A 12,756-nucleotide genomic window follows, 5' to 3' on the forward strand; every position below is an offset into this window, starting at 1 on the left:
ATGGAAAAATGTTAAATCTTCCTTCTGGCACTTTATTCAACAAATATTAAAGAATATCACAGCTTTATTCCTGCATTCCTAACTTTGTTCAGTAAAAGCAAGCTGTGCTAGACTGCCATATTATAGATAGTGCCTTTAAAAGTCATCTATAGTAGCAAGCATAAAAATACAATTAGGATAAAATATTTAAACACATTCTTGCATCTAAGAATGACAAACTGCAATACCTCTCTCCTCTGCCATGTAGATATAGATATCTCCCACACAGTTGTATCTGAAAATTATTTCCTTCAGGTTTAATCTGACTACATTATGCATGCTTTAAACTCATACTTTTAGCATTGATTCAGTGTTTAGAAGTATAAAATAAGTTTTGTTCCTTCAGAATTATTCAGATACAGACACGGCAGTTAATCTATGAACAGATGAATCTTCCTATCATAATTTCTGAACATGTTGTCTCCCATCAAGCAGGCCTCTTAACCACCTCTCCAGTTTTCTGTTGATTGCAGTGTTATGCCTCTGTTTCACAAGTAGTTTTTTTCCTCTGTCAATATTTACCTGTGTCACCATTCAAGTTTTCCAGTACTTATTCAAGATCTTAGGTTTTCAAGGAACAGAAACAGAATGTTTACTAGCTCAAAATCTTTGGCATAGGTTACTGATCAGAATAAATATATGTTAAAAAATTAAATTGTATTTTTTCCCTTTTGTGCCAAAATGTATGCAAGACTTCTCGCATTGAAGCTTTTTCAAAGGGTTATGTGCATTTTCAGGGTTCCAGCAAGGTGCAGTGACTTAACAGTAAGAACAGGAGCCAACTGGAAAACCATGTCCTTCTTTTCAATGGAAAATGTTTATTTTATTTGTTTTCTGAAGGAAAACCATATTTTGCATGAAGGGCAGATTTCACAAAGAAAAAGTAAGTTGATGATAGGTGGAAGAAATGTGAAATATGTAGGCAACCAGCAAAGGTATAAATTGACAGTGTCTGGTGATGAAAAGTGAATTTTTTGGTGGGATGGAAGAAAACACTGAAAGAGGAAACATTTGCCTGAAGATACTTCTCTACCAGAACTCCTGAGGGATGGGAGTTGGGATGGATCTTAGTATTTTTACCTGTATTTTTTGTACAGAACTTACACCAGGTTATTTGATGTCAGTGATATTTGCTGATAATCCTATGCCAGAACCACTGTCAATACAGAAGAAAATGGAAATATTCTGTAGGAATATGAAGGGCACTTGATGCTTAATTACATATTTGTGCTGCTATAAATGCCCACTAGGTTGAGGTAACTGAGAAAGACAATGACCTGGGTATAGCAGGTAACCTCCAACCACAAGTCAGTAATATGATCAACCTGTGAAAAATGACAGACATTATCCAAAGTTGCTCCCACAGAATCAGAGAGACATTAAGTCCAATATATGATGTACATTCAAATGATTATATACAATGAGATCATATAAATTAAAAAATGGTTAATTGAAATTAGGAGAGATGAAGAAGTACAGTGGTACCTATTAAAAGCCCCCAAAGCTCTCATATCTTGAGTGGCAAACTGAAGACAACTAAGAACTAACCTTTCCATAGTATCACTCCTCATGGAGCTACTTGGTGGTCTACAGCACAGTTCTCATTTACTTCAGTTGTAACTATTACTGCTCATCACTCCTGTCAAATAGGTATCAGGTTTTCAAACGGGTCTCTGTAAACATGCAGACTAAATGGTTAGGTACCATTGTTCACTTTATTACATGAGAGAAAGGAAGGTTGTGTAGAGTGAGGAGCTAATACGTGTGAAAATACTATTTCCAAAACTCAAGAAAATGATGTCTTTCAGTGTGTCAGTATTCCCTCTGAAACTGATTACAAATTGACTGAAAAAATAACCAGCCTAAATCCTTCTATCTCCTTCCAGAAAAGTTTGAAAACACATAGTTTTGAGGAAAAAATGCCAGTTACAGTTTAGGGCATCGCTGAGCAGGATCAAGCTGAAAAAGAAAAAAGAGCCACAAGCAAGTCAAAGCTGGATTTTTCTGGGGGGGTTGTTTGGTTTTTTTGTTGGTGGTGTGTGTTTTGTTGTTGTTTGAAAGCAGAGATTTTTTAGGAGAAATGAAGTAAAAGTTTTTAGCAGACAGCTAAGAAACCATTTCCTAAGATCAGTTATTATACAGAACATTACATCTTGGGATTTTATTGTTGCCTATAGTATTGCAAAATTATATTCCCTGGGACATATTAACTTATTGTGAGTTGTATGAGAAAAGAAAACTAAGGTACTGCATGTTTTTTGAGCAAAGATATTTTATATAAATTTGTTGCCTTTGGGAAACATTAAGTTTGTTTCAGAAATTTCTTCTAATATTCAATAGCATCAGGAGGGGTACAGAACCTTTGAGGCAGGAACCGATGTGAGCTATTGCTCAAAGCTACACTGTGAAATCAAGAAACTAGATTTCAATGAGCCATTTTAATAAAAAGTTCCCAGATATCATCTTATCTGACATACACTGTGAAAAGATTCTCCCCTTGAGCTTAATTTCTTTTTGAATTATCGACCTATAAAAGCAACAATATGCCTTTAGGTTCAGCAATTACTACATTTATTATCTACATAATTCACCCATTCCTACTTGACAACATATTGGGTTTGAATAGGCAATTGCTATTGTCTTCTTGTGAATTGGAGCTTGATTAAACAAACACTAATGAGCCATTGACTGGTATTTGGTCTCAGAGCATGCAAACTTCATGACTAGCAATGTGATGTAAAAAGAAAGCAGACCTTAGCTTTGAAGGGATTTTTCTGACACTACAAATAATTCCAAATAGGCCTATCTACAAATTGCTTATTGATTTCTGTAATTCTTAAATGCGATTTTCAGCCAGTTTGAGTGCATGAACTTATTTCTAAGGAATCTGAATCTGTATTCAAGCTCTGAGACCAAACAAATAAGTCTTATTCTTGCATTTCACATTTCTTCTGTGTTTGTGTAGCCAGAAACAGCCCTTCCAAAAGTTTTTCTTTTACCACAGTTTGATCAACAGAATCCAAGGCAGTAAGTAAAGTTTATAATTTTTAGATGAGCTGAACCCACTTCAAACTAGATTTTCACCTGTATGAAACTAGAACAGATGTTCAGACCTCACTCTGTAGTATCTCACTGTAACCAAAGCAGCATTCAAGTGTAATTTTGTCATCTTCTGGTCACCCAGAAAGAAGAATAGAGGATCTTCAATCACCATTATGGGAGTTATGGGACATCACCTCACTGGAGAGGTTAGAGAAGAAAGGCGATTTTTTGTGTTGAGTTGGAGAGGCAGTGGGGGACCCTGGGACAGAGGAGTCATGTCTCAAAGCCTATTGAGAAAAAAGCAAACTATCAAAGAATCTGGAATGCTTTACTAGTTTATGCTCGACAATAGCAAAGTGTTAGAGAATTATTTACACTCCTAGCTGTAATCTACTTCAGATTCATCCCACCGACCATTTAGTCCATCCTTGTTCCAGGACCAGATACTTTAACAGAAAGTGTAACACATTGCAACAGGCACACTGTATAATCTGAATGCTTTTAAGGTGAGTTAGTATTCCTTGAACATTTGTGTCAACAACACCTAGAAGTAAAGAAATTATTTAAACCTGCTGCAGATTTGTTCATCTCAGCTTCCTGCAGTAATGAATTCCAGAGAAAGCAATTCCTTTTAACAGCTGGAAATTCTAATGTCACTTGTGTCCCTTTTACATCTACGCTATTGCTTTCTGAAAACAAGTAAAATTGTTGGGTTGTAGCTGTCGACTTTAAATTGATTCATTACCATTATGCCATTCCCACCATCACCAGAATGCTTTGACTAAGGACATTAGAAGAAAGACTAGAGCAGACAGCAGGAGAGACCTGCAGTTCTAAACATTTGTAACATACTCATCTAAATAATTTGGAGGGATATTATAGAAGAAGACGCTATTGTGAGAAATTGGGGTCTTCCAAAAGGGATGGCTGTTATGTTGACACCGTCTTACTATCTCTGCTGGGAGGGTTAAGGAGATACAGAATTCTGAAAAGAAAAAGGCGTTCAAGAAAAGTCAACAATAAGGTTAAATAATGTATTCAGTGATTATGACTGCTAGCATCAAGTAGACATATTCTGTACACTAGCAGGACAAATAACCTTGCTTTTTGATAATGATACATAGCAAAGAGATACTGAAAAGTGATAAATAGCTTAGTTGTCTGAGATCTACTCAAAACTAGATTATATCTTTTGTTTCCTTTCTGCAGGTAGGTACCTCTGCCTAAGAGAAAGAATTAGCCCTTCAGATATCAGGTAACATGTAACTGAGGGCTGAGGTAGAAGAATGCGTGGTTATTTAATTATGTCATAAGTAATATGGCATGGAAAATGAGTAGCAAACTGTACCAGTGCAGGGTAACGCTACAGGCAAACCTGAAAATTTTATATACAATCCACAGGCTGTGACATGGTTCATCTTATACTGAATACATTGTACTTTTAGACAATACTTACTCCTTCATGGAATCACTGCATTTTCTTATTTTTCCCTATATGTCAGAGATATTTTTAAACTTTAACCCACACAGCTGAAATAAAACATATGTATGTTAATAACAGCTGTGAGCAACAATGAGACTACAAGGCTAATGCAAATAAATACTAAATAAAATTTTTCAAAGGATTCTTTTGAATTTTAGATTAAACGTTAAACTTTAGTTGCATATTAAAGCTGTAATGCAGAGGCATCATAAGGGCAAAGGTTCCTTCAAGCGATTTACTGACCCTATAATGGAGAATATTTACATTACGCCTATAAAAGTGTTCTGCATGGTTTTAACACTGTATTTAAAACTATGATCCCTGTGTTAACTCCCAAGATATCTCATACAGAATGTTACCTATAGAAGACTTGGCATTTTTGGTCAAAAGCTCCTCTTCAGTGTAACAAGGAACTAATTGCACACAACACTGCAAACACTTCCATTAGGTTCAGTGCTGGTGGTGCCATGATAGGGGACTATGCAGTGGCACCATTGTTGCTCCATCATATTACTCAATACACATCACTCTGTGGTACTATGGAGTGAATAGTTGCTCTAGTAGCCCTACCTTGACAAAATTACCCTTCAACAAACCCTCAGGAACTGAAGCACAGACCACAAATTATATTAAATCAGATTTTTTCTTTTTCTTTCAAATTCTACTCCTCCCTGAACAATAAATATAAGAGTAGAAAAGCACTTCTATAGAAAAGAATACCTCTTGCAAGCATTCTGTTTGCCTTTTCCCCATTGTCTGAATTAATGCATGAATACAGTCACATCAATTTATGGCAATGAACAAAGCACCAAAAGAAGAAAAAATAACTTCTATTAGTAAAATATTAAACTATCGGTTACTGATGTAAGTCCTTATGGGAAACATACTATACTTCGGGTTCTTTTTCTGTCCTCTCTTTCCTTTCCTTGACTCTCAGAAATGAAGAAACGGTAGTTCTGGCTAAGTTGCTTATGCCTCAGGAACGTGTCCCACTCATTGCATGTTTCCCTGCCGGGCACTATTTATCTGTGTTTGTATCCTGTATTATAGATCACTCTGCAAGCTTTCTGGGGTGGAGACTGTCTTTATATTTGTACAGCATCTGGAAGAAACATAACCCCTAGGTTATGCCTACTGACAAGTATAACAGGAAGGGTCCTTAATGTCATCTTGCTACCTCCCCTTGGATAAATCAATCTTGAAACAAGGAGATCAGCCAGGAAATTGTAGATTTGTAGATTCAGCCCTGTAAAATGTTTTAGAGACACCCATAAAGACTATGGCTTTCTCTTTGGGTCATTTCTTAACTCTTGCTTGATTCACTTCTTTAAATTTGTTATTGTGACTAAAACTACAATGTCCATCTATTATGTTTTGCAGTGTGGTTCTTGTTAACATTTCTGTCCGTAAGCCCACAAGTAACACTTAGAAAATATTTTGCAACATAAACTGGCAAGCCGAATTCAACTTCTTAATCCCATTTCCTAATAAATTATGCCATTTTCCACATATAGAGTCCTAATTTGTATTTCTGTCTGCCACTACGTGTTTACTACATTTACTGAGCAGTTAGATCAGGAACTGGGAAAAGGATGCAGACAGTCTCACATAGCATACTCCAGATGGGTGGAGAATTGTAATCACAGTTTCCCTTGGGATTGGGGAAATAGGACTGTATTTATGCTACCAGTCTTGCAGAGAGTTTCAACAACTCTGAATTTGGCACAAAGCTAATAACTCAATTCATTATCTTCACATCTCTGGCATTCTTGCCTTTTTGTCTAGCAGCTAATGTAGAAGCAAAATATTCTTTGAAGTCTACCACGCCCTTTCACTTGCCTCAGTTTGTAGCATGCACCTGATCCACTCTATGAACATATAAAAATATTTCATAGAGCAGTGATGGCTCCTAGGAAAAAGTATCTATTCCATATAAATTCTGAAAAACAGTAATCTTTAAAGGCCCAATGCATTGTTGGAATGGGGTTATATCACTCGGAGAAATCAATGTCACATCATATTAACACAGTACAATTTTCCTAATGGAAAAAAAAGCTGCATAGTTATGTTACTCAAGTAGATATTATTTCCAGCAATAAAACCATTCAGAAGAAATGCAAAACCTCACAACTGAGGGTATGGGTCACTTAAAATTAAGTTTCAGTTTCCAGAGAGGTACTCAAAAAGCCTGATTCATATATACCTGAGCTAAGCAATAAACTTCTCTTTCAGTGATTCACTTACATTTCTCCTGTCTATCACTTTCCCGAAATTGGTAAGCACAAATACCTTTGAAGACCTTGCAAAATTTTACTGAAATTGGCCAGTATGGTAAAAATGTATGAAAAAGGAAGCTGTGTTCTGACAGCTGAGATCTCGGTGCTCCCGTGGATGGGAGATTTGCAGGTTTTTTCCAGTGAAGATCTAAGACCTTTCGGAACAGCAGGAGTCATTGGACATCCTGAACATTTACAGAATTTTACAGAACTGAAAATTCCTACCTTGGGTATAGAAACAACCTGTGATTACCCAATGTCTTTTAGCAACATTTTATTCCTCAGTCACATAATCTTTCTCATGCCTGGTCTCAGCAGAGTACTTGAGTAAGACTATTTTACAGATTACTTTTACTTAAGCCACTCCCAGCAGAATACTCTATAAAAATCAAGTCCCTGGCGCACTTCCAGTAAAGACTGAGCTCACTATAGGAGCTGCTTTTAAGATTTTTAATCCGAATTTCTATTCTTTGTAACCAAATATCAAGACACTCATTAACTTCCACTGAGTGTTATTTGCTCTCCTATAGGAATGAATATAAAAAGACTTCCAAAATTCCCCCATTGTTTGCTGAAGGGCAATGCAGAATATTGTCCACAGGATTCTTGAAGCCTGTGGACAAGAGAGAGATTTGGCAGATTCTGTCATAGTGACACCTCCTCAAAAGCAAAAAAAGGCAGCTGGGATGAGAGTAAAGCTCACAGATAAGGAAGGATTGAATAAACTAGTCCCACCAAAGTTGCAAATAAGACAAATTAAAAACCTTCTATTATCTTTATGCTACATTTTTCCCTCAAAGTGAATCTCATGTTTGTGCTATTTGCAGCTGCTCTATGATCTTAAGGGGAATCTCACAAACAATGCTGGTTTGAGCACAAAGAATGCTGGTTTGTCAAAATGATAATTAAAGAGAGCAAAAAAACAGAATATGGAAGTTAAAGTTTTAAACTTGTGTTTAAGTGCAAAGCCATACTTTTGCTTTAAATAGAAAGTGTAAAATATGAGCCTCCAGTGCCCTAATGATTGCTTCTTTAATGAATTGATCAATTCCAATTCACATTTAAGTCAATTGGGAGACTTATGTCATGAGAACTGTACTGAAACCCAGAAGAAATACCAACAAAAGTAAATCCCAGTTTTGTTACATTATGTGAAATAGCATTTTGTTACAAGTGCGTTATACTAATTACGTTAACACTTGATGCTCTATTTGATATAGATAAACAAACAAGTAAATTTAAAAGCATTTTACAAGAAAATATTTTCTTTCCATGCTCAGATGAAATTGGTTTGAGTTGAAAATGCTTCTGAAATTCTGAATTATTTGTATTAAATGTAAAGAATATGGATTAATAGCATAATTATATCTTGCCACAAATCTTCTAAACTCGGCTATGACATTTACCTAAAGTACAAGACAAAATTAATTTTCCGTATTAAAACTAAGTAAAAAAACCTTTCAGGCATAAAGTGCTGAATTCCAGATATTTCTACAAAATAATTGCCAAGTCCTGTTACACCAAGAGCTATTACTACAAGCATCTTCAGCATGATTTGCTTCCAGTCCATTTCCACTATCTTTGCACTATTTAAGCACCAGAAGGATCTTAAAGCAGCCATAATGGAATAACACTAGACTAACTTGAAATCTAACAGACTGCTTTTTTCTGCAGATCTTCAATATCTGTCTTTCTTCCCCCTTTTCTTGTATTTTTTTCTCTTCTGTGTGCAAAGAGAAAAATAAAATATGGTAAGAAAGAGTAAAACCAGTCTTCTCTCGATCCCTGTTCTGAGAGTCCTACTATTGGTGTAACTGAGAGCAGCCCTTAGTTTGCTGTGATTTATTCTTTCAGGGATATCTAAGAGCTGACTTAAGAGTTACCTTCCTCACATATGTTACCTTCCAGTGCCCAATGTACAATTTCATTGTAGGTGAGAACCTGGTCCCAGCTCTTCAACAATCCTCCCCAGACTGCATTCTCTCAATTGCTAGGCCCCTACTTTCCACTAAGTACTTGGTATCACCATTATAACTGCAATGGTGAAAGTATACAGCATTTCAACAAAGTAGGCACAGATCTGTCACTGATCTAATCACAATAAATTACAGCAGTAGGTTGTTTGTTGCAGCAGACAGTGATTCCATGGGGCATGCTCACGTCTGAGATGATGGAAATAGTTGTGAGAAGTATTGTAACCAACTGAAGTAAGCTTGATAGCTATTCTAAAGAAAATTATTTCTTCTTAGTAGTATGACAAAAAAATGTTACGTCATTCCCCTGGTAAAAAAAACTTCATAATAAATGTCATGTGATTCAGGCAGTAAAGAACCTGAAACTCAGATAACTGATTTGAATGTTAGTTTGAAGTCTTAGTTGACCTACTGCATTTGAATGGAGGATGGAAACCCTGGCCGTTAATAGTGGCCTGTACTTGTCATGCCTTCATTCTGAAGGCAAAACTTCCTTTCCCTCTTAGCAGAGGTGACAATATGAAAGTTACTTTAATACTACCTCTGTTGCATACATTTTGGTGTTAAACCTCAAACTTTAATTTGGACAAGCCAACTTGTAAGTGATGAACATGCTGGCACTCACTTCCAGTCATGATCTGAATGGTGGTTTAATTGCATTTCATTAGACTGAATACTCAAATCAAAGCCACTAGAATTTGAGAAATTTTATTGAATTACCTAGTTTCTGTGCAGGTATGCTGTAAGATAGAATGGGTTTCAATTAGTATCTGCAATAAAGGCAAAAGTGTGAGTGAATAGACAAGGTTAGAAAAACAACTATAAGGTTATCTTCAAAATATTTGGTTTTTTCTAGTAAATGCTTTGGACAAAAAAAAAAAGATGCTTAACTTTTTGCTATTTTCTGGGGCTGAAACTGTCTCTACTTCTGGACATAGTACAGACAGAATGAGAGCTTCATTGTTTTACTTAGGTGACAGAGTATTACCATAACAAATGTAAAAACTGTTTGAAAATGTCTGAAGATGACATAGGCTGATCAAGCTGTAGCATATGCCTTTTTTTCCTGTCTGTAACAACGTACATTAAATGCCAGTGAAGGAGAGAAAAAGTGGAGAGCGTCATTCAAAGTGGTGAAATACATCACCTCTCCTAAAAAAATGGTGTGTATCTCTAAATCCTTCTGCATTTCTATTTCTAATGGCTATATATGTCCTTATCTGGTTCCTTATCTGTATGCTGTCACAGAAGTGCAGGCTGCAGTGGCTTCTTTTCTGCTGAGTCTCTATTTAAACCATTTCTTCTGCTCACACTCCAAGGAAAAGCTCTCAAAACCTCCCTTCATAAAGATTAGGCACAGTCTTTTAGCTACTCCAGATTTTTTTTTCCATGTCTCCCTCATCTGAAACTCTTCTGAACTCCCTCTGTTCAAATGTGTTTGATTAAGCCTTCAAAAATGTCATTATCCTTACTTCTACTGGAGATAATCCTTCTCGCTTAATATGGTCCTTCTCTGAGGCTCAGACACATGACTGATTGCCCTAACAGCTGGCTTACGCAACAGGAAAATGGAAAGCTCACATTTTCTTCTGAACTCTGTGCCTTCTCCTATGTGGGGGAAGAAAAAAGAGAGGGCCAAAATAATAATGAATAGTTTTGTAATTTGTTCAAATGCAGGGAAATTCTCTCCCAGCACCAGGAGCAGAACTCAGAAGCCATCTTCTAATCAGCATAATAAAGCTGGGCCTCATTATTCTGCCTCTATTAATTCGTTGCTATTGGTATACTGGCCTTGTTGCTGTGGCACCTGCAGCTCAAGAGGCTGAATTATAAGACCAGCTATTTCAAAAGCAACATTATGGGCCTGAGACTTTATGAAAACTCAGGCTAAAATCCTGATGTTAGCTTAGCCTGGCTCTCCAAGGTTGCCTTTCTGTTTGTCTCCTCACAGGGCAGAGGTGGTCATAGGTACAGTGAGATGGTGACGGTAGGAGGCACACAGCGTGCCGCTCTACCCTGATGTTCCTCAGTAAGGAGAGGTGGAAGAGGAGCATGGTCTGATCCAAACAGCTCTCCAGGGGGAGTTCTCTGGAGCGTCAAAGCACTTGATAAGGCAACTTATACAAAGCCTTCTGCAACTGTAGCAACCGGACCTGTCTAAAATAATTCCCAAGCAAATTTTGAAATGCCAGGTACAAAACCAGTCTCCTCCAAACCACTCTCCAAACAGATTTGGTCTTATTCTAACTCACCTAGCCAGTTTGTATCTAATTTTATCCTTGGTAAACACAGGCTACATTACCTCAGTGAGTAGCATGGCCCAGGAGGAGTGTCTCTGTGCCCAAATCTTCTGCCCAAACTATGTGTGAGGTCTTTCATAATTCTAGCTCTAGTGCACTGGATCACTGTTAGGAATTGGACTGCATTGAGTGTGCTTCTGGAGTGAAGCACATTAGTCCATTTAGTAACATCTTTCAAACCACTGAAACATCTTCAAGTTCTCTTTGGCACATACAAGTTGTATCACCTAATCACCCTTTCTTTCTACGGTTACAGCTCTGTAAAGGTAATAAAGAACTTGTATGCGGTCCCTGACAGCCTTTGAATTGGTACAGCACTGTTCGCCTTTTCGTGCCATCTGACACAATCTTCTCATTCATTCTCAAAAATAACTTCCCAAGAAATGAGTTTTGAATCTTCTTTGGAAGAAGATCCCCTTGCCACACGTCAAAGCTCCACTCAGCCTGGAGGTCCACGCTGCAGTTTGCTTCAGGCTGGGTTTGACTCTGACCTGAATGCAGCTAAGGCAGAGGAAGAGGCTCACAGGGATAACAAAACAGACCTTGCAAATCTCCAGAGGTCCTTTTGGTGTTTCACTTATCATCTCAGGAATGAGGATTTTACGTGAGTGACGAGCTTACTTAGCAGCTGCTCTAGTGATTTAGTTTCTGAGACATTCAAGACATACGGGAAATGTAATAGCCCTGCTAGGTGGGATTTTCCATCATGAGGAATGAGAAAGCTCAGGAAATAGCAAATTATTGAAGTGATTGTCTAGCATTTCAAAAGGATGGAAAATGTTATACGGATTTTCATCTAAATACAGCACAAAGTTTTAATGGAAATGGGCTTCTTAATCCTTATGCCTCACTTGGACTTTTGAGGAGTATGTATTTTGGAATCCCTTTTATAAGCAAAAAACCTTTCTTGTATAGAGTAGCAGCAGCATTTCTGAGCAGGTTTCTGATTGCTGAGACAGGCTGAGAAATCTGAAGAGCTTTTGTATTGTTAAAGGGATCGCTTTTTTTCTAACCTTATTAGAAACCTTATCAGTGCAGCTGGAGAACTTTGTATGAGAACATCTAAAATGATGGAGCAAATCACTACAGGAATAAGTAGAAAAAACTAGGACTGCAAAATCAAAACTGTAACTTCAAATTTCTTAACAATCACCCTCAGTCTTAAAATATCAGTTTAGGAATAATGGAAAGAGAAGTGGTTTACGTCACTTCATCACCAAAAAGGTTAGGAAAGTCTCCAAAGCATCAGTAGCAAGCAAGCAAACAGTTTTAAAATATTAATACCATTTAGCAACAAGGTTATTAACCAGCAAGCTTTCCTGCAAACAAAGCTTGTCTATAAAAAAAGTGAAATGTATGGTTCCGTAGGGAAAACCTTGCAGACCCTATGAAAACAAAATGAAAAAACCCACAGAAAAGAAAAAACACCTTAAAGAATCTAGGACTTCACACTAAATTCAGTATTTTAACCTCTAGGGCTATTCAAGATTTGTCTTATGACTTTGGCACTATTTTCTCCCCTGCATTCTCCAACCTCAAAGAAAAGGCAGCATTGCTTAAGCGTGTGTTCCTTTGTTGGACTTATTCAAGAATTCACATATATTAACTATGCTGCAATTACTCCAAAGTTATCTTATTTGCTT

The sequence above is a fragment of the Harpia harpyja genome, chromosome 5 (genome assembly GCF_026419915.1).
Source record: "Harpia harpyja isolate bHarHar1 chromosome 5, bHarHar1 primary haplotype, whole genome shotgun sequence".
NCBI classification, from domain to species: domain Eukaryota; kingdom Metazoa; phylum Chordata; class Aves; order Accipitriformes; family Accipitridae; genus Harpia; species Harpia harpyja.